General features: G+C 43.8%; 1 long non-coding RNA gene across 1 annotated transcript; it reads left to right on the top strand.

Moving 5' to 3' along the window:
• The first annotated feature begins 664 nt into the window (after positions 1-664).
• LOC138260750 (uncharacterized) lies at positions 665-26317 on the top strand. Its single transcript, XR_011198960.1, has 3 exons — positions 665-804; positions 2522-2633; positions 25936-26317. It is a non-coding gene; the product is annotated as an uncharacterized lncRNA (long non-coding RNA).
• Positions 26318-26719: the final 402 nt, after the last annotated feature.

Below are 26719 nucleotides of genomic sequence, written 5' to 3'. Positions count from 1 at the left end.
AAAGGGAAGGCGAGGGAGGGACGGGAGGTAATGCTGGTCGTGTACGTTCATGTGATCCCCTAATGCATTCTGGGTGTTGGAGTCTTGCTTTGGTTTCATTAACCTGATGAGACTAACACACCTGAAAACAATGAATTATAGGTGAACCCGTCAGGACTGGAGTCGGTTTAGCTGGAGTAAGGGGAATTACCATAAGTGCGCGCATCTCACCAGTCTTAAAGTATCTGAAGAGAATCCAGAAGGTTTTTAACACCCCCAGTTCCCCTAACGACTCCACACCGCCCCACACACACACTTATTGTATCTCACCCCCTCTTTGTCAATAATTCCCAAAGGCTAACAAAAATATACTTTGTATTTTGCGTTCTATGCATTTGATTCTCTTAAAGTTGTTTTGGAGCTCGTGCAGCTGGCATTCCCAGTATAGATCAGAATATGCACCACATATTTGTAGTGAGATAATAATAATCGGTGTGATTTGTTTTGGCAATGTTTTATCTTGAATAAAAGATACATACATGCATGTCGCTGAAATACAGAACAAGCTGCACTACCAGGAAACTACCAGCAGATGGCAGCGCTGTCCTTCTTTACACATACGCACAAACTGCTGCAGCTGTGCTGGGAGGGGAAGTGATGTTTACTCACAGGCTGCTGCTGTCAGCCCTGAAAGATGATCTCTCTCCCAGTACAGACCAAGGTCACCTGCAAGCCCTACCCACCCACCACCTTTGCGGCCCTGATATTCTGAGAAGGATTGCTGGGAGTCAATAATACAGAAATGGCTTTACCAAGGGGTGGGAGGTAAGAAGCCCTGAGTAGTAAGTAGATCGACAGCGACACTGTAGGTCACCCTGGTCCCCGATGCTGTGTAGCTGTAATGGAGTGCAGGGTGTCATGGTGGATGAGCTCTGAAGCACATGCAGGGACACAGCATCCGTAAAAGATGGCTAGTATATGCACTGCGCCTCTAAAGGGGTCTGGTGGGAGCTGTGATGGGGCAGAGGGCCCGTGTTACAGAGTGCAAATGTGGGCAATGCAGTGTCTTACGGGTCCAGGCCACTCGGACCGGGGGGCACTGTGCTGTGGGTGAGCACTGCACTATATAAATGAATGTGAGTGAACTATGCAGCACCTGAAGGAACTCTGGTCTGCTCATAATCTGGCCTGTGTGGGTACCACAGTGAATAAATGGAACTGGCACTGTAGTCCTGGGCACAGGCCAGTGCTGGTGAGTGCTGTAGCGGATAGAGAAGCGTGGTTGAGCACTGCAGTACTTAAAGGAGCCGACCATGCGCAGCAGAGGTCCAATGTGTACTGTGCAGTGTTAGGAGAAGACCGCACCCTCACGACGACAGGAGGGGGGCCAGCATGCGCACTGTTTACAGACGTGTCACCTGGAAGGAGAGGGCCGAGAGCCAGCGTGGGCACTTCACAATTTGAAGAGGTCTGGCAGCTTTGAGGAGAAGGCAGAGAGCTAGTCTTGATACTACTGAGATATATCTACATCATAAGGGTAGTTATTGGAAGTAAGCAAGGAGGTCTGCAATTCACCAGGCAGGAGGCTGAGTTCCTTTGTACGGCTATGATGTGTGGCTGTTTCATATGAAAGAGAGAGCTGTTACATATGTGTTTCCAAAAGATATTGGAATCAGTTCAGTACAAGTCAGTTATTTATTTTTAATTGCAGTAGCATGGAATGTGCAGAAATATTCCAACTTTTCTATAATTACCTTAGGAGCGCGAAAAACATGTTGCCATAAATATCTCCTTTTTGCTTTCCCCTGTGGAACTAGAAAGTCGATCAGAAGAAAGAAAAGACACATTTCTTTTTTATCCTTTAAACAGATGTTTAAATATGCTCCGTGACCTCAGCTGCCTTTCTTATTGGTTGCTGGCTCTGGCAGCAATCATTGTGACCTCAGAACTCAACTGTAATAAGTTATTACAGCTGAGCAGCTTTGTCATTTCTTTATAATCGGTGACTGAGCGTGTCACAAGTCCCCTGTTATGAATAAATTCGAGGCGGGTTTTTACACAGGGATTGGAAAATCCCCTGTATTACAATAGTATAAAGCTGCACACATTCTTCACATGACCACACCAATCTAGGATCACCTTAAAGTCATCATGGACAATTCTAGCTGCTTCTGCCAGAGCGTGAATCTGCATGCACAGAGAGAGAGTGGTCAGTCTCACAAGAAGTGACAGCTGTACATTAAAATGCAACACAGTCCTTCTTCGCCTCTGGTAACTGTTCTCATTTTCTACACAACTGAACATTTGTAAATTTATATAATGCTGTACAGACATATAAACAACCATATTTGAGGTGGCAACACAAGAAGGGTCACAGTAATCACCAAGGGAGGCAAACATGCACTGCCCCTTTTAGATCTCGCCTGCAACAGCGTATGAACTGCATACACTTTCGCTTGCGAGAGGTATTGTATACAGCAGGGGGTTTGCATCCTGCCTATTGCTTATCATTCATTGGCTTCCCTGTCACTCTTATTCACAGCCTTCTAATTGGCCAGAATATGCTGCCTTCACTTCCTCTTCTTTCTGCTGGAGCATGGACCAAGTACGGATTGCTTCAGCTTGATTGCTGTCCTTCTGCTGATGTGACTGAGGTACTACTTTTATTTTTAATTCTTCTGTCATCCTTGTTGAACCTCTTACCATTTGTAGCTGTTTTACTGTGTCACACACACTTCAAAAAAGCCCTTCCCTTCTTTGAAATGGATTTTATTGTGACAACAGATGTTATCTGATTTTATTGTGTCAACAGATGTTATTTGCTTCCAAATGTGTTTTCACTAAGACCTGGACATAAGCGCAGTTGCTATATTTATGTGAGAGGATATTTTGCCAAATGTCATACTTTTTTTTCTTTTTCACACATGTAGAGATTAACTGATTTGCTCAGAATCACATTTGTGTTATGTTGAGGCCTAACAACCACTGCAAAGCCAATAAGTCTCACATTTGGAACTACTGGCTCTGCATTGCCCTATGTTCATGCTCTACTGCATGGGTATTGTCAAATTTGGCAATGATTTGTAGTCATGCTGTTTAGCAGTGTGACCCCTGTGCAGCATGGCTAAAAATAATGATAACAATTATAATAACAGTAAAAAAAAATATGATGCATCCAACACTAATGCAATTTTATTAAAAATATGTACATTAACCCTGGCTGCGTCATAGCACTTTCTTAAACTAGTTTTACCCACACTGCAAAGAATCTGTGGTGCAGTACAGAATGATTACAAAACACTGGCAAAACCAATATCTGTCGTAGGTGAGCCCTAATGGCTTGCTAGTGCCTGTTGGGTATGGCCTACAGACAGCTTTAGTTGTTTTGATAGCCCCATGTAACAATCACTGGCAAAATCAAAACGCCTGTCCTGGGCATGCTGGTGATGATTGTTATGTTTTTTTAACTTTTTAGCGGAAGCATATCCCACAAAAATACACATAAAAATGCTGCCACCTACACATGGCCGCCATATGTTAGAATTCATGTTTTGCTTATAAAATGTGAATTTTAAAACAACATTCACTAATGTGGAATTTTACTGGTGCTGGTTTAGAAATAACAAGTCTTTCAGTTGTAGCATGAGTTTTATTTTTATTGTTTGTGAAGGAAACAAGAAGAAATAAAAACTAATAAACTGATCGAGTAGTCAAACCGCTGGCCACTTTTATGTTATAATTTCACTTCCACATTTTATAGGAGGTGGAAAATAAATCACCATATAACCGAGCACCGGAATTGCAGGCAAAATTAAGTGGTTATTTAAAGTTAAGATGTAAATTTAAAAAAAACATTTCGAACTAGCTTTATTACTGAAGGGATCAGAACTATTCTTTAGACAGATGTGAACAATGTGCCCAGGCTTGTGCAGTCACTTATGCGAAGGGAGCCAGTGGATAACATGGGCTGTGTGCTGTGGTGAGTGTAAGCAAAAGTTTACATACCACGAAATGAGGCCCACTGACCAAAAGCCCTTCTACATATCTTTATTATATTATGTATCAGATGTATCAGTATTTCTAAAAAACAATAGTCTGGCGAGACAACTAAAGGCCACACCTAATAAAAACAATATAGACATAAAATACATAGCAAGATGGGTTTAGGTGCCCTGTCTTGATTCATTAGTCTGCTCAGCTGTCAAATATATTTTGGAATCTGCCCACTGCAGCATAAAGCAGGAGGCATTGGGTAAGTCTACTTCAGCCATCGCCTCTCTTACTCATAGGGTTGCCATCTTTCCAAGAAAAACTACTATCCATTTGTTGTTCTTTTGAGAATCTGTAAAAGACTGGTCAGGATTCCATATGGTAATTAAAAAAACATATGTATTCATTTGTAACATGACTTTTCTACCTTTGTTTGCGTTAATGTTTAGTCAAAGAGCATTAACACAGCTATAAAACACATTTTAAAGTACTTTATATTTGTTATTTGAATTATGTACAGAAAAGGGCTAAAAATACCAGTTTTCGGTGATTTTGTTTATTTTTGTACAGCTGAAACATTAACCCCTTGAGTGCATGGGTTGGCCAATGGCCATCACATGCACACCATCCGTGGTGCATCTATCGGCCACTGGCCGACACCAGAGAGGTCTTAAAGGATCCTCCGGTGCTTGCATCAGTGGGCTCCTTTTAAAAAACATAAATACTGGGGAGAGGCAGAATCTCACACTTGGCACTGTAAGAGCTAAGTTCTGTTATGATGGGTATGTGGCGAGATGAAGTAATACTGTGTCTTTTTTGTCCTTTTTTAGTGCCTTTGGAGTACCTGCAGATTTAGGAAAGACGATAAGGTGAGGTGACTTTGGGCCTGATTACAACTTTGGGGGAGGGTGTTAATCCGTCCCAAATGTGAAGGATAAACCACCCGCCGTATTACGAGTCCATTATATCCTATGGAACTCGGAATACGGTGGGCAGGATATCCGTCACATTTGGGACGGATTAACACCCTCCTCCAAAGTTGTAATCAGGCCCTTTGTCTTTATTTACTGTTGCACACATCTCCCACTGACTTTTTTGAACAACAAATCTGCCTTTTATGTAAGATAGTGTTTTAGAAGGACAGTTTTAACCAGTAGCAGAGATGGCATCACAGTGGATAACTGCTGCCCAAGCCCTAACTCAGGTTATGGAGGATAGCTCTGAGGCAGGATCAGAGACAGACAGCAGAGTCTGAGACAGCACCTGAAGGAGAGGAAGCAGAATCTGGAAGTGATTTTTCGGTCAGTAGAGTCCCATCCAACAAATCATCTTCCAGCAATTCTTAGGGCCATGGTGATGGCAGTCCTGCACTCCCTGTGCAAGCACAGTCTGCATCAGAGCAAGCGTAGCAGGATTAGACTAACCCAGAGAGCAGGCACATGCAGCAGCAAGCACAGACAGAGCTCTCTCTTGGCAGCCCCTTCCCAATTTAGTTCATTCGCATATTCTGCCTTTCACTGCTGATGCTGGATGTAAATTCAATACAGCCAACTTTTGCCAATTGACTATGTCCCCCTCTTTTTGGATGCTGACTTCCTTGACCAAATTGTACAGCAAACAAATGTGCATGCTAATCAATTTCTGAGGGATCATGGAGGAACTCTAGGGCCTTGTTCTAAGGCACACCACTGGACTCCCACTTCGCTTGAGGAGTTGGAGATATTTTTGAGTCTTACGCTCAAAATGGGATTATTGAAGAACCAACCTTGAAGTCGTACTGGTCTATTCACACGGATTGGGTAGCCCCCCCATCTTCACACCATACATGAGCAGAGATAATTTTTTGCTATTGCAGTGCATGCTGTGTTTCAATGACAATTCTGCTCCATTGGCCGGACCATTCAGACCATGACAGGTTGTTCAAAATTTGACCTGTCGTGGAATATTTGCCTGCTGGGTTTTCAGGGGTTTAAACTCCTGGAAAGAATATAGACATCAATGAGTACTTGATCCTGTACAAAGGGCAGCTGCTGTTCAGGCAGTTCATTGTGAGCAAAAGAGCTTGCTATAGCATCAAACTGTACATGCTGTTAGAGAGCTCTACCGGTTATATATATAGCTTGAGAGTGTATACAGGGAAGGACTCCATTCTAAACCTTGTAGGTTGCCCCCCCCCCCCCCACACTCTAGTAGTCACAGAAAAGTTTGAATGGGAGTTTGTCCTGACAGTCCTTCACAAAGGTTATAACCTTTATGTGGACAATTTCTATACAGGAGTAGAGCTCTTCAGTGAGCAACACAAAGCTGGTACTGTGACTTGCAATACAGTTCATTGTTGCTGTAAAGGATTCCAGCGAGTGTTTGTTTGTAAGAATCTCCAGAAATCCCAGAAAACTGCTTTGCATTCCAATGAACTGCTCGCAGTCAAGTGCTCTGATAGGTGTGATGTGTACGTGCTCTCTACAGTTCATGATGAAAGCACTTCCTCCGTCACGGTTTGGGGTCAGATGGCCAAAGTTTACAAGCCCATCTGTATACTTGATTACAACAAATATATGGACTGAGTGGATGAAACCGCCAGGTTCTTCAGCCATTCAATGAGAATCGTAAAACTAACACTTGGTACAAAAAACTGTTTACCCACCTGATCATTTTTATCGGAAGCCTTGTAGGATACAATGCGTATGTTGTTTATCGTCAGACAAGCACAGGAAGACTCATGTCTTTCCTTTACTTTCATTTGTCCGCCACTGAAAGTCTTACTGGTACAGAAGCAGCAGCCTCCACTTCATATGTTCTGGAAAATGTTGCAAGACTGTAGGAGCAACACTTTGCTCGTCATATTCCTGAAGCACCTAAAAAGGCTTGACCATGCTGTTGTTGTAAAGTGTATTCTAAGCACAGAAAGAGGCAGGAGAGTCATGTTTACTGTCCCCAGTGCCCATCTCAGCCAGCCCTGCGTTTTCCTACTTGCTTTATGTTGTATCATACAAAAGTCAAGTACTGGGGAATTGACTGAGGTGGAGCTGCGCTTGGATAAACATATCAATGGCTGTCCATGGATACCTACCTTCCATGGGCAACTGCTTAAACAGTCACAGAATTTTAGTTCCTCTACTTGAGGAAATCAGAGACTTCCTTATGGCCTGCTCAACACCTTTTTCCAGTGTCAGAACATGGTGAGTGTTCTGTTTGCTGACTGATAAGTGCATTATAGTCCCAACACTGCACATAATGGTGGATAGAACATATGCCACGTTGTCACCGGGTACCCTGTGTGGCAACATTTTAAAGGCTCTGCTGGATTTTGAAGTGTTTTTTAGGGAACTTATCTATACTACACAAGGACCACCCTGATTGCCCACAAGAACCAGAATACGTTTATTAAGTCAAATAGATTTCCAGTGGGACTTATGCACTAACATTTCTACCTGCTTTGAAATTGTGCAAAATCAGTAAAACCAATGTTTTCGAAAAATGGTATGGGAAACAATAACCTGTACGATTACTGTTTTCAGGGCTGGCTTTTGGGAGGTGCAAGCGACCTCTGGGGGGCGCTGCGTTTATCTATAACTTCCGAAACTTGCTATTTAAAAGCACCTGCTTAAAAGTTCCTTGTGCGTTTAGCCTTCAAGAAACAATTAAAATGTCAAGATACCTCTTGTGATTAATGTTCCTGCTAGAGAGAAAGATGGGAGTTTTGCCTAGTGGCAGCTTTGACTCAACATAAAGTAGCATAGAGGGTTAAAAGGCCTGCTGCAAAAAACAGAACTATGGGGCATATTTATGAAAAGTGGTGCTGCACACAGTGCAGCGCCATTTTTCATGCACCCCTTAGCACCCCCCCCCCAATGCCACCATCTGTGTGTCATATTTAAAATATGGTGCACCCTGGCGGTAGTTAAGGGACTAGCATCAGAATTTTTACGCTAGTCTGGCACTTTGCAGGATTAGCGTAAATTTTGACGCTAATCTTGCAATGCATCCAGAGGCCAATTGTAACCAATGGATGCCTCCTTTTAATGCATTCTCTGAGCAAGCATTAAAAGTGCCGGAAAAAAATGACGCAAAGAAATCTAACAGATTTCTTTGCGTCATTATTTTGACTCCCCTAACGGTGGGAATGCCCCCTTTGCATCCATTATGCCTGGTGCAGCCATAATGTAGTGCAAAAGATTACAAAGTGTCGCAATGCATGCATTGTGCCTCTTTGCATATATGGCACAGTGTTTTTGGCCGTCTAACGCCCCATTAGTGTAAATAAAAATGACACTAATGTGGTGTTAGAGTGGCACTAGAGGCTCTTAAATATACCCCTATAACAGTGCTTAATTAATGCTTGTTGTTTCTGGTGCAGAGCACTAGCACTTATTTTTGTGCCTCAAGCATTTACTGCGAGAAAAAGACACATATGGGAAAGATGGAGGAAGAGAAAAACGAAAAAGCATCACAATGGGAAAAAGCAGAAATCTGCAAGAGTGAGTTGAAGGGGCAGGGAGTGCCTGTAAATAGATTGAAGAGGCCCGAGATGGCTTTGGGATTACGCTGCCTCTTATACCATGTTCACACATTTAATTGCAGCAGCCGCATGTTTAAGAGGGGTGCCGTGGCACCAGCACCTTTTCATTTACAAATTAAGCACTGCCCTATGGGGCATATTTGAAAAAAGTGGCACTGCTCACATTGCTGTGCCACTTTTCTTGCGCCCTTTAGCACTCCCTCTCACGCCGCCATGTGTGCGTCATATTTAAAATACCGTGCACCATGGCGGTAGTTTGGGGACTAGCGTCAGAATTTTTTATGCTAGACCGGCGCTTTGCAGGATTAGCATAAAAAATGTTGAAGCTAATCCTGCAAAAAACCCAGAGGCCCATTGCGACCAATGGAAGCCTCCTTTTAATGCCTGCTATGAGCAGACATTAAACGTGCTGGAAAGTGCTGGAAAACAATGACGCAAAGAAATCTGTCAGATTTCTTTGCACCATTTTTTTGCCCCCCTCCCCCTCAACAAAGAGATGCCCCCTTTGCATACATTATGCCCAGCACAGACATAATGTAGCACGAAAGGTTACAAAGTGGCGCAATGCATGCATTGCCCCACTTTGTAAATATGGAGCAGCATTTTTGGCCTTCTAATGCCACATTAGCTTAAAAAAATACACTATTGTGTGGCGTTAGAATCGCACTAGGGGCTCTTAAAAATGCCCCTAAGGGGCATATTTGAAAAAAGTGGTGCTGCACACAGTGCGGCACCACTTTTCTTGTGCCCCTTAGTGCTCCTCTAACGCCACCATGTGTGCGCTGTATTTAAAATATGGCGCAAATTAGCGGTAGTTAGGGGACTGGTGTCAGAATTTTTTACACGAGTCCGGCGATTTGCAGGATTAGCGTAAAAAATGTTGATGCTAATCTTGCAAAGCACCCAGAGGCGCATTGTAACCAACAGACGCCTCCTTTTAATGCCTGCTCTGAGCAGGCGTTAAAAGTGCCTAAAAAAAACAGCAAGATAAATCTGTCAGATTTCTTTGCGCCATTTTTTTGGCCCTCCCTAATGGGGGATTGCCACCATTGCATACACTATGCCTGGCGCAGGCAAAATGTAGCGCAAAGGGATACAAAGTGGCACAATGCATGCATTGCGCCACTTTGTAAATATGGCACTGCGTTTTTGGCCTTCTAACGCCACATTAGCGTAAAAAAATGACACTAATGTGGCGTTAGAATGGCGCTAGGGACTCTTAAATATGCCCCTATATTTTATGTGGCTAGCTGGATTAGTAAAGCCAGCCTTTACAAGTGCTTTAAAACACATGAATTTATGTGAAAGGGGAGTGATGGAGAGAGGAGAGGCACATTTGCTGGGTAGGAGTGAGTGAAACCGAGGAGGAGGTCATGGGGTCGGGGGCGCCACAATAAACTGTTGCATAGGGCACCACCAGTCCTAAAGCCGGCCCTGACTGTTTTCACATCTTTAGTATAAGATGTAATAACAATACTCATACAAGATATTGTGTCCTGAACCCTTTTTCAATAACATTGGGTATGACACAAGGTATTAACTGAGTTTTCACACTTTCAAAGCAAATTTAGAAGTGTTGGTGAATGAGTCCCATAGGACATTTTTTTAGCTTATTACTTTAGGGAACTAAGACAGGATTTCCCAGCATGTTTTCCTTAGTTTCAACTGTAGATATGCTTGCTAAGTTTGAGGAATGAGGCATCGGAAGGCATACTCAGACACTCCCAACTTGCATCCACAAACTAGAAGGAGATGGATTTAGCACAGTAAGTGAGCTAAAGGTGCATGAAATACACTTTTTCTTGAGCTTCAAGTAGCTAGGAATGGAAGGCATTAGTATGGGTTCACTTGGCAAGTACTCAGGATCTGTCAGGACTCTGGTGAAGACAGAGACATGAACAGGTGAGAAAAGCTTAGGGTTCCTGTGCTTTCACAGGGATACTGCGTTGGTTTCTTCATATCTTATGACGTTCTCTCTAGGGAACTTCGGCAGTATTACCCAACATGTTTGTCTAAGTTGCAAAGATAGATATGCTCACTCAATTCGAGGAATTACCCCTCAAAGGCATACTTGGATACCCCCAGCTTGCATCCACAAACTGGAAGGAGTTGGATTTACTACAGTGAGTGCACGAAAGATGCATGTAGGACATGTCTTCCTGAGCCTCACATGGCTGTCATGGGAACCATTAGTAAAGCTTCACTATTGCATCTGTTCAGCAATGTTCAGAAAGAAGTATGCGTTTACTTGACAGGTGGTCAAATGTAGTCAAACTGATTCATTCCTGTGGCGTAGGAATGTGATGGGCACTTGCATTGCGGCTGTATGTTGATGTGAGTGCACTGATCGGGCCGCGGCCGCCGGTATGAAAATCTTGTGTGTGGTGTGTGAATAGCATGTGAATGGACCATAAAGCAGTTAGTGCCTTGACATAGCTTTTTTAGCTCACCTTCAGAAGTCTTGGTTTCAGAATCCAGATACTTTGATTATTTGCGCTTTGAAGCCAACATTTCTGGAGATGCTAAAAATCAACCAGTGTAAGTGGTGGATTAACTTTAAAAAACTAGTACCAGATATATCTATGGTGGTTGTTGTTTTTTTTTGCATTATGAGTTGCTGTGGATTTTGGCCATAGATCAGCTGCACCTAGGCAAACCTGCAAATTTTTAAAAACTAGACAACCAGGGGACTTCAGGAGTGCATGACTTGTGTGGCTCTCACCAGGTAATATTCCCCTGCAGCTCCTGCAAACGTCAAACTTTGGTAAGAAACATAAATTTTCTTCACATTTCTGTGATGGAAAGAGATTAAATCTGCATTGAGACACAGGTTTCCTACCACCCTGAGTTCCCACCACCCCGATAAGTACGGTACTGCACTTGTGTGGATGGACCAAAAGAAAAGGATACAAAAAGCCATAAATAGCTATGTTGATAGATAAGCTGTCGGGGTAGGTGCAGTATTTGGGGCCGTGCTGTGGCCCCACCTGAGCAAAACTACACACCACAGACATTTGTGAAAACTAGACAACCATGGGAGTCCAGCATGGTGTGCCTTGTGTGAACCCCACAATGCTCTAAAAGCCTCAAACTCTGACTGAAATCACATATTTGCCTTCCATTTCTGTGGTAGAAAATTCCGGAATCTGCTGGAGTCCACAAAATTCCTACTACTCGGCATTACCCCAGCTGTGATGATAAAATTGCTGCCCCGCCTGTGTGGCTGTACCTAGTGCTTGCTACAGGAATGGCTTAAACCAATTGTTGGAGACTTTACCAGAGCTTGATTAGTTTCTGTCACGGGCACTAGGCCTACCCACAACAGTGAGATACCATTTTTATTTGGATACGTGGGAGAATGCCAGGTGGACGGAAGTTTGTGGTGCTATGCAGATTCCAGAACTTTCCATCCCAGAAATGCGAGAAAAATTTGTTTTTTTTTGTCAAAGTTTGAGGTTTGCAAAGGATTGTGGCTAAAGAACTGTTGAAACCATGCTAGTCAGCCCACCCTGGATACCCCTGAGTATCTAGTTTTCAAAAATGTATAGGTTGGCTAGGTTTCCATAGGTGCCTGTTGAGCTAGGGTCCAAAATCAAGAGCTACCCATGTTGGAAAAAAGGGTCTGTTTTTGGTGGAAAAATGTGATGCGTCAATGTTGCGTTTTGGGCAGTTTGATACTGCGGGAACTAGGCCTTCCCACACAAGTGAGGTGCCATTTTTATTGGGGGGCTTGGGGAAATGCCAGAAGGATGGAAGAAAGTGTTTTGCTCTTCTCAGACTCCAGAACTTTGCATCACAGAAATGTGAAGAAAATTAGTTTTTTTCAGTCTGAGGTATGCAAGGGATTCTGGTTCAAAAACTCCACCCTGGATACCCCTAGGTATCTAGTTTTCAAATCTGTACAGGTTGGCTAGGTTTCTCTAGGTGTTGACTGAGCTAGTGTCCAACATCTAGAGCTACCCATATTGGAAAAAAGAGTCTGTTTTTGGTGAAAAAATGTGATGCGTCTATGTTGCATTTTGGGCTGTTTCCTGGTGCAGGCACCAAGCTCTCCCACACAAGTGAGTCATCATTTTTATTGGAAGACTTGTAAGAGCATGTAATAGTAGAACATCTGTTATTACCAGTTGGAGTTTGCCGCATTTGTGCCTTTCAAATGTAAGCCAGTGTATAAGAAAGAAGACATTTTGAAAAATACCTTCTAAATCATACATTAGTACAGGTGCCCACAAACTCAGAGAGGCACAAATAACCACTGCTCCTAAACTCCATAGCTTGTGCCTTTTTCGCTATATCAATTGGTAGACACTCAGTACTCAATGAAAAACCATTGTACGGTGCAGCTCAGTTGTTGACCCTGGGAACCTTGGGTTTTTGAAGAACCTACATATATCCCCACAACCAGAAGGGTATAGCTGACATAATGGCATATTGCTTTTGTAAATCAGCCATTATGACTAAACATTACAGATGAAAATGTTGTCACAAATTGCTGTTTTTTCGTACTCATTTTCATTAATTCTTTATTTCAACCGTTATTTTCCTTGGAGAAACCTTGAGGGATCCACACCTATGGCCCCTGACCGAATTTGGAATTTTGTTTAAGTTTTTTTTAATGTATATGGGTTTCACACTGGTTTCCACCAGAAACTGGAAGTAGTTTGAAAGCACAAGAACTGGAAAAATGAGCTCTTCTTAGAAAAATGACAAAACTGTAGTGATGCAAAATTTGTTTTTTTGATTCAGTTCTGCATGTTCTTGGAAGCTGGGAAGATAGTGAATTTAGTACAGCAAACCGTTTGTCAATGCCTTTTTTAGGGAAAGAACAGATAATTTTATCGGGAGCACCTTTTCCCTATTTTTCTAAAAAAACTCAACATTTTGCTATATTTTTCCCCATTTTCTCAGTCTCCTCCAGGGGAATCCACAACCCTGAGTTCCTTTAGTACCCCCACGTTGTTGGAAAAAAGGATGCAAATTTAGCATGGATATCTTATGTACAAAAATAGTTATGGAGCACTAAGCGTGAACTGCCTCAAATAGCCAAAAAAAGAGGGCAGCCTGTGTGGGTGGGGGGTCTTGGGTGGGGAAAGCACAGCAGCTAAGGGGTTAAAGTAATGGTGGTGCTTTTAAAAAACGGGCAGATGGCAACCCTACTTGCACAGAGAGTGGCAACATTTTTCCAGATCATGTGCACTTCGGACTAGACGAATTGCTCAATTCAAACTGTGTGGTAAATGGAACTGTTTTGTCTCATTTAAAAAAAATCATGGACAACACTACAATTGCCACCCCTCTCAAACTGCAGAGGTCGGCGCTCAGTCGTTCAGTACAATATTGGGGCTGATATGAACACATTTTCCAGGTCTGCTTCCGGCACGTACCCTAGCCAATTTGTACAAATGTGCCATTTGACAGGATTAAACCACAGGCTGCATGCAGTCTTTTCTAGTGAGCTTGTGTCTGCAGCAGTCCGACAGCAAACGGTGCAGGAAGAGGAGCCCATTTCTTAATGAGCCTCTCTTACCAGACCCCTTGCAAGGCATGCTCCTCAGTCCTGAAGCAGAGGCCCAGGCGAACCTCTGCACGCGAAGTCGTCACCTGATCTGAGCTTTGAGAAAAGCTGTTGTTTAGACAGTTGGAGCACTTTCAGATTGCCCTCTCTGAATGGAGTGGCATATGTTTACTTTCAGGGAGTATGAGCTAACCACAGAGAGCTGTGCCCAGGCTCCTAACTGCAAAGTGCAGCTTAATATGAAAGTGAGGTCTCTAGACATGATTGTTTTTGGGTGGGCTAAACACAAGTGGGCACGCACGCGCGCGCACACACTTTCTCTCTCTCTATATATATATATGCTGCTTGGGTAGTTAGGACTATGTTTCCATAGGACATTGATTTTTTGGGTTGCACATAACTTTGTCGGTGTCTGTTGAACCTTCACGAAACTACCAACAAAAAACATTTATCCATCTCAGCTTCTTCCGGGCAAGTATCGGGGTGGTCTGTCAAGTGGGGACCAAGAAAAAGTGTGGTCTCAAAATGCATTTTCCCATGCAATTTAACATAGGAAAATTAGACACACCTATACAGAAAATGACTGAATGGAATTCCATCAAATAAGACAGAAAGCCGGATCTTGGTCCAGAAAATGTGCTTTTTGCGACTAAGTGTAAATCTGTTCAGTTGTTTTTGAGAAATGAAGTTCAACATTTATGTATATATCATGCACTGGAGGATCTGCTGTGCTGACAGTTCTATAGATATAATCACAAAGATGTGGTGGCAGCCATTTTAGGACTTGAAGACTCAGGCCCTCTTTACGACTTCGGCGGTCTTTTTAAAAGACTGCTGAAGCCGCTGCAGACAGCATGCCGCCAGTGCTGGCAGTATGCTGCCCGCCCTATTAGGAGTTTTCTGCTGGGCCAGGAAGCGAAAACAGTGTTTCCACCCGCTGGCCCAGCGGAAAACTCACCACAACATTGAGACAGCCATGCAAAGGGTGGTGGAAAGGGGACTTGTAATCCTCAGGGCAGCGCTGCCATGGCGGATTGCGACCGATGAGACCGCCAGGCTGTCTACAGGTGGCAACCTGCCAGTGCCGGCAGTCGGACCGTGGCACATTTACAACGGTCATAATAGGGCAGTCGGACTGCCCTTTCTGCGGCAGTCCGACCGCCATCGCAAGTGTGGTGGTTTGAAACTGGCACACTCGTAATGAGGGCCTCAGTCCCTTGTACTGTAAAAATAACTTTAAAAAAATTTAGGGGTCAGGGTAAAGATACCCTGCTCTTCCAAGCCTGGTGGGGGTTCCAGAGGCCATACCACCATTGGGCCAAAAACTATTTTTTTGTTTAGGTACTCTGGATCTTTTGACCGTACATGGATCTGTACCACCAATAAAGAAGGCAAGCTTCCATCCTTTTCAAACGTAAGTCCCACGAGGTGGGCTAGGACCCAAGGGGTTGACTGTATTTGGGGAAGAGGTTTGTGCAGCCTCCTCCCCAAAGATGTTACAGGCCCTGGGGAGCCCATCACCTAGGGCCTATATGTTAACGTATGGGGAACGTTCCCCTCCCTGAGCCTTACAAACCCCATATCCTGGGGCTGATTTTAAATTTAGTGAAGGGAATCATGTGCTGCCCCTTCCTGACCCTTAGGGAGGCCCGGGACCCGATCCCCCAGGGCAGAATATAAAATTCAGGGGAGTGAAGTGTGCATTCCTGTTCCCCGAGCCAGACTACAGCCAGTGGACCCCATCACCAAGGGCTGTGAGTATGACTACTGCCTCCAGCTGGAGCAGTAATGCTCCTGCTTGGCAGGAGCAGGGCAGAAAAAAAAAGTATGCCCCTGCTGTAAAAGCTGAATGGGAATCTGCTCCAGCAGGGTGGGACCAAACCTGTGCCAGCTCTTGGGGGCAGGTCAGGGAGCCAAATTAGGCATGCAGTGCTCTGGCGCTCCACCTATGGCTCCCAACCTATTTAAAAAATGTGGGAACCTTGGGTGGGCATCGGGGCATCCACAAAAACAAAAAATTGAAGTGCTCCAGACAGTACCATTTTGGGTGCTGTCCGGGGAGCTGGCATGGGTTGCAGGGGCCCTATGCTTTCCCTGTGGCCCCCAACATCTATGGCATATGTGGGTGCTCTAGGTGAGCACCCACCAAAAAACAGTGGCCAGCTTGTGCCGGTGCCCACAATTTGTGCTCGCTGGGCAGGGGCTTTGGGGACTGTGGGCTCTATTCTCAGCCCCTAACATATTTGGTATATAGGGCACCCACTCAAAAAACAAAGTGGCTGGCTCTTGTCCACACCCACAATGAATGCTGCCTGGGGAGCCAGTACATGCTGTAGGTGCCCTGGGATTCCCCCTACTGCCCCCAACAAAACATACGCTGTGGATGTCACCCACAAAAGTAACAGGAAAAGAATAATAACTGAGTGGCCGGAGCTGCTCATTTATTATTCATTGCTTCACAGAAGCCTGCCACATAATACCCATTATGAGCTCATGCATGGTTGTGCCCCAGTCTGGGCAGAGGCCCCACCGGAATTGTGTTGTGAGGGGCTGCAGGGAGTACAGCAGCCCTATAGAAATACTTAATACAAATTAACCCTATGTTTCCTGGGGTCTATACAACATGACACAAGGAAAAGTTGATCATTTTTTAAGCATTTCCAAAGCTGGAGCTTTTGCTTTTCAGCTTGGGAAAGCAGGAACCCTTTATTGTTGGTCTTACTGTTGCAATTTGTGGCTTGAGGAGTGTAGAGAAAAAAAAGAGTCACACTTGTTTAATATTGTTATGACTATGAATGCTTTATTTAAATGTTTATTGACTGACATTACAATGACCCATTGTCACAACCAATATGCTTGCTTTTTTATAGATTGATAGTGACTTACATTAAAAAAAAACTTTGCAATTCACTGAAAAACCAAACGTTAAAGTGACAGTTATTAATAAAAATTTAGAAATGCACTAAACAAAACAAAGGTTCAAGTGTCATTATAGTTAGGTAACAATACCAGTTGCAAACGTACATTGTTAACTAAACCAAATATTGCAATTCATCAGTTATAGTTAACTGAAAGGGAACTCTGCCTAAACAACAATGGAGTTACCTCCCTGCCAGGGGCCTGCCCACCCGATTTAAATGCAAGAGGTCCATAGTTTGGTGGTGACTGCTGTGTCACTGATGTGGCCAAACTTTGCTGACAGCCTGCCGGAGTAGGGCCCTTTGGAGGATAGGCTATATGTCCATCCGCCCAATTAGGATGGGTGGTATATAGCCGTTTTTCACTGTTCATCACCGACAGGCAAACCCTGGTGTTAAGGTACAGTAAAAAACATAAAATGCCCCCTTTGCCATAGGAAATAACTCCAACAGCGAGAGGAGCGTTACATTTTTTATTCTCAAAAAGAAATCCCGCTTATGAATGTATTTGCCCCAACTTTAGTGTCCTATGAAGTAATTTTAATGTTTTGGTCATCTTTATCAACTCTATTGCACCTTGGTCTGCTAGAACAGTGGAAAACTGAACTACTTATCCCACGGACCACTGCATACTCGTAAAAAAAATTAAAAGAAAACTTTTCATTTTTCATTTTAAAACGCATCCTGTTTTCCTTTAAGGAAAACGGGCTACATTTAAAAAAAAAAAAGACTGCTTTATTGAAAAGCAGTCACAGACATGGTGGTCTGCTGAGCCCAGCAGGCCACCATCCCTGGGATTGTAGCCATTCGTAATGGCTCGCAAATTGTGGCCTAACCCATGAATATTGATGAGGTAGGTCCATTTGCGAGTCCTTGTGAATCGCAGTATGAAAGTCATAGAGTTTCATACATTCCAATAGCGATTACTTAATAGCGATTAGCTAAAAATCGCAATTAGGTAGTCGCTTTTGTAAAGATTGATACATCTGGCCCCAAATATGTTATTTTATTCTGAAATCCTTCTTGGCCCTGTGTTTGGTGCGTGGGCGTGAGTGCAAGCATGAGTGCTGAAAATGTTACACCCTCGCATCAGGTGTTGCTATATCCAAACAATCTGACACAGATGCAGCAGGCCAATATATAAAAAGGGCCATTGAAATGTCTAAATGAGAAGTTTGACAGTGTCAAAGAAACCTAGATTTTGAAAAATATAATTTTAATACAGATTTTCACAGAGCAGATGAGACAACAGATGCATTTGTAACAAGACTAAGAAAACTAGTGACTTTTTGTGAATTTGCTAAAATTTAACAAAGAGGAATGAGAGTGTGGAAAACCCACTCATTTTGCGGTTGTGTGTAAGTTCAAGAAAGACAAAAAAGAATTGAGAAAAAGAAAAGAGAAATTGGAATAAAAAGAATGTGTCAAATAATAAAAACAAAACAGGAACTACTAAATTCATCAGACAAATGTAAAGTGTAGAATAGGATTCACAAGAAGAAGTGAAACAATCTGGAATACTATGGGCCTCATTACGCTTCTGCAGTCCTTTTCTAGGATCGTTGAAGCCGCTGCAGGCAAAAGACCACCAGTCCCAGAGGTCTTTTGCCCGCCATATTAGGAGTATTCCGCTGGGCCAGCGGGTGAAAACAGCGTTTTCGCCCATTGGCCCAGCGGAACACTCGCCACAAAATTGACGCCGGTTCATAATTCGCTGCAGCCTGGAGGTGTCGTCGGTTTGACCATGGCGGCTCTGCCACAATCATAATGGGGCAGTCGGACCACCCTGTCTGCGGCAGTCCGACAGCCATTGCGAGTGTGGTGGTGTTGAGACCGCCACAATCATAATGAGGGTCCATATAGAAAATATCAAACAAATTAACATGAAAAAAGAGAACATACAAAGAAAACAACTTCTGTTGATATAATAGTTGGCTCTCAAAAAGTTCCATTTGTCATGGACAGTGGAGCGACATACAATATTATGTGTATTACTGATTATACAAAAATGGAAAAACAGCCTCTTTTAAGTCCATCAAATGTCAGTGTATTTCAGTGAGGAGCAAACGATCATGTTTCTTGTTTGGGAAAATGTGATCTTATATTGCAGTATGGAGATATAACTAGTGAAAGGTGAAGTTCCGGGACCATGTTTACCGTCACCATGTAACGTCACTGCTCAGGTCATGTTGTTTTTAGCAATGACCTGCAACATGACATCAGATAATCATATATTAAAAAAGTATCCAGATTTATTAAATTGATTAGGTAAGTTAAAAGATAAAGGGGGTCATTCTGACCCCGGCGGTCATGGACCGCCGGGGCCAGGGTTGGCGGGAGCACCGCCAACAAGCTGGCGGTGCCCCGCAGGGCATTCTGACCGCGGCGGTTCAGCCGCGGTCAGAAAGGGAAAACCGGCGGTCTCCCGCCGGTTTTCCGCTGCCCTGTAGAATCCTCCATGGCGGCGCAGCTCGCTGCGCCGCCATGGGGATTCTGACACCCCGAACAGGATGGCGGTATGGGGTGTCGTGGGGCCCCTGGGGGCCCCTGCAGTGCCCATGCCAATGGCATGGGCACTGCAGGGGCCCCCGTAAGAGGGCCCCACTTTGTATTTCAGTGTCTGCTTTGCAGACACTGAAATACGCGACGGGTGCCACTGCACCCGTCGCACCTTCCCACTCCGCCGGCTCAATTCTGAGCCGGCGTCCTAGTGGGAAGGCTGTTTTGCACTGGGCTGGCGGGCGGCCTTTTGGCGGTCGCCCGCCAGCCCAGTGCAAAACCCAAAATACCCTCAGCGGTCTTTCGACTGCGGAGCGGTATTTTGGAGGGGGGAACTCTGGCGGGCGGCCTCCGCCGCCCGCCAGGGTGAGAATCACCCCCAAAATGATTACACTACATATTAATGAAGCAATAAAACCAGTGGCTCAAACACATAGAAGAGTTTCAATACACTTACAAGCAAAAGTAGAAAAGGAGATAAAATGTTTGCTTCAACAGTATATTATTGATCCAGTCACTGGCCCTACAACTTCGATATCACCAATTGTAGTGGTTCCAAAGAAAGATACTGAAGACATCAAGATTTATGTTGACATGTGAGCGCCTAATACAGCAATTGAAAGGGAAAGATACACAGTACATGGTATATAGAAGAATAACTCAAATGTGCCCTCAAGCCTATTCATGGTGGAAAGTCTAATGGCCTCCATTAAAAAAGGTGCTACAGAAAGCAAAACTTTCACAAATCTCAATAAATCAAGCTTTATGTCAAGTTTTACATGATTACAGAAATACTGCTCATGGATCAACTTAAAAATGTCCTCCAGAGTTAATGTTTGAACAATCCAGACAAACATGCTTACTACATCTTCCAGCAATTCCACCAAAGGATCATGCTGAAATACTGCAAAAAGACAAGGAAGAAGAAAGAAAAACGAAATATCATCCAGACCGTAGAAGAAATATCCAAAACCAAGAATATTTGGTATTGGTAAGACAAAAGCAAACACGAAAATCACAAAGTAGATTTCATCCATGGGAGTAACCAGAGTTCAAGAAACAGCAGTTACGTCAAAAGATGACAACAGAACAGTAACTAGAAATAAAACTTTCTTCAAGAAATTTAAAACAAAAATTAATATGCAAGAAAACATCCAACTGGATGATCAACAGATGGAACAATTACTTAGAAAATCTGGAAGAATGTCAAGGAAACCTCAATGACTATTTGAACATTGTTAAATTTGTCATATACAGTTCACTTATTGAATTTTTTGTCTTCTTTCTTTTTCTCCATTCTTTGTCTTTTCTCCTTTTCTTCATTTCTCAGGAAGGGCGGGAGAAATGTAGCAATGTGATGTGGAATGGAATTTTTCTCAGAGATTCTGTAATAGAATGGAGAAGTTGGAATATGGACAAGGTTGAAATACAGACACAGCAGTTGGAAGAAAAAGTTGTTAGAAAAGGGCAGTAACTATTGTAGATATTGAATAAAGAGTTACAAGATCACCTTGGAGTTTGTGATTACAATATAGTGATACACCACACGATTAGTAAGGAATATGTTTAAGCTGGAGATTTTTTTCTTCCAGAACAATTCACAATGATATGTGCTATGTACCAGGCACCTACATCTAGACATTTGGAGACCGTGCATTCCAATTTGGAAGCTAATTGCACTTTGATAGTGATTTACCTATAAGGTAGAAACAACTTAAAAATTCTGATTTTATATTACAGCCTCTCCGGTAACCTCTATTCTGGCAGCTTTACTTAAGGTACTTTTTGCAATCAAATTCCTCACTACTCACCTGGGTGGCTCACATACTCTAAAGGTTATAGCATACCTTTTACCTTTCACCCGACAGAGTTTCTAGTTGTTTGTCCTGAGGAGACCTCATAAATGGTGGGTTGAAATGCATTGACACTTTCAAATAGTGTTACTTGGCTTAAAGAATATCAGAAGGAAGCCAAATAAAAAAGAGACATGTTTAAAAAGGTTTGTTCATCTTGCTATAAATTTTGCCATAGCCCCCTTTTCATTCCATGATATTGATATAATATGGTCGGAAAAAAAACATTATGGACAGTAACCATACTTAAGACTTCAAAAAGATTGGATCTGAAATTTGAGTTTTTTGCATGCACTTCTTTTGATTTTTTCCAAATTTCTTTACATGTTCATTTACAAGACGGCTGGTGTTGGTTCATTATATATCACACATGGGCATTTCATTTATGTTTCCACTAGGTGTTGATTAAATTAGGAATTTTATGAGTATGGTTTCAATAATAGACTACTGTGTATGACTTTAACAATATGCTTTGAGAAATTGTCTTAACTAAGTTTTGAAGTAAATTAACTTTGTGTTGTCATTTTGATCATGAAATTAATTGCCTACAAGCATAGTCATGTGAGGTATAAATTTATTTGTATTGTATGTATGAGTGGTCTATTCTATCTAAGGATCCAAACCCCTGTACTTCAGATCGTGATAGAAGTGATTGTCATAAAATATTTTAAGTAATAAAGCCTTATTTAAAAAAAGACCCAACATGTTTTTAAGTCCTTTTTTTAAACATTTTACTGGCTGCAAAATGCAGCCCTAAAAGCCACAACAAGAGTGCCCTGCACTGCAACTGAACAGCATACATCCGCAGCTCCAAATACTTTTAAAACATATGGTAAGTTCTACTGGGTTCATGGATTCAATGACCAAAGAGGCTTGGGGCCTACTTATGAGTTTCCACCCGCCAAGCTCCCGCAGTCAGGAGACCGCCAGTGCGGTCTCCTTCACGCTGGCCCTATTATGAGTTTCCTGCTTGGTCAGCGGGCGGAAACACAGTTTTTGCCCGCTGGCCCAGCAGGAAACGCACAACAAAATTGAGGCCGGCTCATAATATAGCCGGCAGCAATGCTGTTGTGCCTCTGGTGCACTAACACCCGTTGCGCAAATCACTGTCTGAAAAGCAGACAGTGATTTGCGCGATGGGGCTGGCCAGGGGGGCCTCCATACTGGCCATGCCAAGTGCATGGGCAGTGCGGGAGCCCTCCTGGGGCCCCTGGCACCCTGCCTCCACCAGCCTTTACATGGCGGTGAAACCGCTGGTGGAGCGAGGGGTTGTAATTCCCAGGGCAGTGCTGCTTGCAGCGTTGCCCTGGTGGATTGGGACTGCCAGCACAGCCAGGCCATCGGATGGCTGAAAATGGCAGTGCTACAGTTGAAATGTCGCGGTCGGACCACCTCTGTGGTGGCAGTCCGATCTCGACCATGACCCTGGTCATAATGAGGTCCTTAATGTGTTTTTTTAATGTTGCTCTGGGCTGTTGCTTTCCCTGCAGCTCCCCACAACATTAAAAAAGGCTAGCAGTGCCCCTGCTCCTTCTAGGGGCACACCACCAGGAAGAAAAAACTATATTTTTCAACATCCCTATGGCATTACGGCACTCTTCTTGCAGGAGCAGTGAATAATAATAATTCCAGTGGTGGCTGCCACCAATCGAGGGTGGCAGGGCATGGGGAGAGGACTGCCGGGGTTTGGGAGATTAAAATTAATTTTTTTTAAACCTTACATTTCCGATGCTCTGGCTGCCGGCTGCCTCCGTGATGCTCCTCTCTTTCTGGCTCCAGGACAGAAAGCACAGGCTCGCAGTCCAGGTGCTGCTCTCATGCTAAAGTAAGCATGAGAGCAGCATCTGGATTGGCCTGAGCGGGCTGGTTTGATGCTCAGTCAGGCACATGGAGCCTGTGCCATTTCTCCAACCTGTCATGGCCTTCCCCGCCCTAAACTTCAATGGCTCAGTTAGGCAGTGACAAATTTGTCATTGCCTGACTGAACAGGGTGGCTACGCTCCTTCGCTATTATGGAGGAGCCACCCATGAATAATTATTTTTGGTATTCTACCTACATGCCTTCATTTTGTTGGGTGCCGGGGGGATGCCCCAGGGTCCCCATGACCCTTGCTAGCTCCCCACACAGGAGCCAGCCACTTTTCTGTTGTGGTGGGTGCCCTTGTACCCACCCATGGCACACATATGCCTTTATTTCTTTGGGGAGCCGCGAGGGGAGCGCCAGTGCTCTACTGGTTGTAGAACACCACTTTTTCCAGGAAACCCACATACCTTTGCATTGTTTGGGGAGACCCAATGCCCCCCCAGCCAGGTCCCCTGCCAGCAACCCTTGTATTGCTGGCAGCAACTGGCTCACTATCTGTACTCGTGCCCGGGTAAAAGCGAAGTTGTGTTTCCTGCTGGAAGTGTGAAGGCAGGGTATGCCTGGACTCACACAGGCAGGGAACCAGAGACACGTCTTGGATCTGGCCCCAAGAGATGGGATCCTTAGGGCCGTTCTACAGCTGAGGGAGGGGCCCTGATGCCTCCTCCCCTAGAAAAAATATGGCCCCAGGGATGGGATCCTCAGGGCCCTTGTAAGGTTTAGGTAGTTGGGTCACATGTTGCCCTCCCCTAAAGTTAAAAATCAACCAAGGGGGTGAGATTCCAGAGTCTTTCCACATCCCAGGGCAGTTGGATGCACACCACCTCTCCATAGTAAAACAAAATCTTGGTCCCCAAGAATGGGGTCTCCAGGGCCTACAAAGTCTCAGGGATGGGACTCAGTAACCTCATCCCCAAAATAAGTAAAGCAGTCCCAGGGGATGAGTCATGGGCCTGAAAAAGGCACATGGAAGGGTCCACATGCCCCCGCCCTGAAAAAGAAGAATGCACCTACCCACCACCCCAGGCGGGACACTAAAGAATACAAAAAAGTGATGGACGGAACGCTTGAATTAATCTCAGCCAGTGGTAATCACTCAGGCATCCTGCACATGATGCTACCTCAGTTTGGAACCAGCCATATGCAACTCAGTCTTGACCTTACTCCAGTGGGAACAGTCCAGTCCCCCTCCCCCCTCTCAGTGGGTTCTGGCCTACCCCAAGAGGCTAAGATTTATAACAGACAGGAAACAGTATTTATTTTTCCTTATTTTACCACAGACCTGAGAATTCTCCATGAATTAGCAGTAAAAGTGTATTGTTTTTTTAAATATACGTTTTTGGCCCCTGGGAACCACCTCTGGGACTCCCCTACGAGGTCTAGGGGGCACAATATCACTACCCTGCCTCCCTATATTTTTTTAACCTTTTTTTAGGACCAGGGATTGAGTGCCTAAGTCCTAAAATTGCCGCCATCACATCTTTTTTTATGTGGTGGCAGGCAATCAGATCTTATCTCAAGATCTGATGGCTCCGATACTCACCGGAGAGATCTGGGCATTATAGTAACAAATGGTGGTCCAGTCAGGTAATAGTAAGATGTTATGTTACTGGTGGATGAGAACCTGCCCGCATGCCTTCTGTATTGGGGGATGTTCTTATTGCTGTTAGTTTTGTCTGTTAGTTTTGTCAAACCACAATAAAAAGATGTTAAAAAGACAGATCTGATGGGTCTGCAGAACCTCTGTGGTGTGAATAGGTATACATTTTGAGCTTTCATTTTCAAAAACTACTGGGCGGGTTTACATCAAATCATAAAAAGCAAGATTTTTGAACCAAGATCTAGCTTTCTGCAAAATCTGGTGCAATTAGGTTCAGCAGTTTATGCGGAATTGCGGTTTAATATTCCTAAGAAAAAATGAAAGGGGAAACCCTTTTTGGGATCCCATTTCTCTCTGTCCATGCTTGACAGGTTACCCTGAAACATTCTAGGTAGGAGCTGAGATGGCCAAGACTTTTTTTTTTGTTTAGAACATTTTGTGAACATTTGTCAAACGGCTCCAAGGTTATAAACAAACCAAAAATGCTTTTCCTATGGAAATGGCCTCCTAACCATAACACCTAACTGTAACTACCCAATGGTTACCGCCATGGTTAGACGTTTATATATATATGACTTCCTATTTTGGGACAGTTAACTTGAATAAGCATATATATATATATATACACCCTGAAAGTTTTTTTTTTTTTAAGTGACATGATTTGGCCAACCCTGCCTTTGTTTATTGCCGGTGAGGGCAGAGTGGAAGGCATCTACACCCTCTGTATTGCCTGCCCTCCCGCCGAGATACCTTCCGCCCCCCCCCAACCAAATTTGATGTAATTCCATTCAGCTATTTTATGCTGCACCTGCGACAGCGCAAGTGCTGTTTGCGCATTAGCTCTTGCTTGCAAAGGATACTGTATACACAAAATGGGCTTTCAGCCCCCGTTACTTACCATTGGCTGGCTTGATTGGATTTGCTTGTTTTCAATAGTAAATTCAGGGGGGCTTCACTTCCTTTCTGAATTCCTAGAGCTTGAACCAAGTACGGATGAATCCAGTTTGCTTCCTCTGATCCTGCTCTGATTGAAGTACTTTGTTTTTGTGTTCTCCCCTTCATTGTTGCTTTCTCCCGCCCTCCCACCGTTGATGCTCTCTGTCTCCCCACCCCCTGGTACTTCGCTGTTTGAATTGTCCCACAACCACCACTCTCGTCGCTGCTGATTGTTTTTTTTGTTTTTTTTCTTGCCTTGCAGTTGATATAGAGCCAACTCAACCAGAACGTATTGGAGCACCAGGAGGCCTTAGAAACCACCATTACCGCAACTCCGAGAAGGCAATACAGTTTTCTATTTTTATATGACTTGTTATTCTTATATAGTTAGCTTCAATACGCTGTTCTTCGAAATGCAGCTAGAGGTGGTCACTGACTGGAATTAGAATTATATGGTTTTGTTTACCTCTCTTGAAGACATTTCTGACATAACAGTGTAAAGTTAAGGCCTGCAGATGTATGCAATTATGTGGATGCAGTGTTTACCGCATAATTTAGATTATAGATGTTCTGCATTTGCCACACAATTTTCAACATCATTTGCAAAATAGTGAGGATATGCCACATGATTTGCGTTTTTGCCATGTAACTTCGCCACATAATTTGGATTGTCATATACAAAATATTAATTAATACGCAAGCATTTTACTAGAGTGTATTTGTCGGAGGACGATTGGGGACATGTAAATTGATCTTGAGATAAAAGGGTGCAAAAAAGCTTCAAAAAGAAACGAATGACTCCAGCCTCCTACCTAGCGTTACCCCTTGACTTGTACTAGTAGTTCCACCGGTAGTTGTTGCACCGGTAATTCGGGGTCTGAGGTGGGCGCCGATAAAAATTACTTACCGGCAGCACACTTCCTGTCCACTTCTGTTTGATCAGTAGCAGACAGCAGGACTTGCTACTGCTGAGGCCGAACACCCAGCTGTTTTGTGTCTTTCTTTGTGATCGCTATCAGGCGTCATGTGATTTAAAGCAGCAGCTC

This window comes from Pleurodeles waltl, chromosome 10 (genome assembly GCF_031143425.1).
Source record: "Pleurodeles waltl isolate 20211129_DDA chromosome 10, aPleWal1.hap1.20221129, whole genome shotgun sequence".
Lineage (NCBI taxonomy): Eukaryota > Metazoa > Chordata > Amphibia > Caudata > Salamandridae > Pleurodeles > Pleurodeles waltl.
The sequence above is the reverse complement of the archived record's forward strand: the minus strand, read 5'-3'. Positions and strand labels throughout refer to the sequence as shown.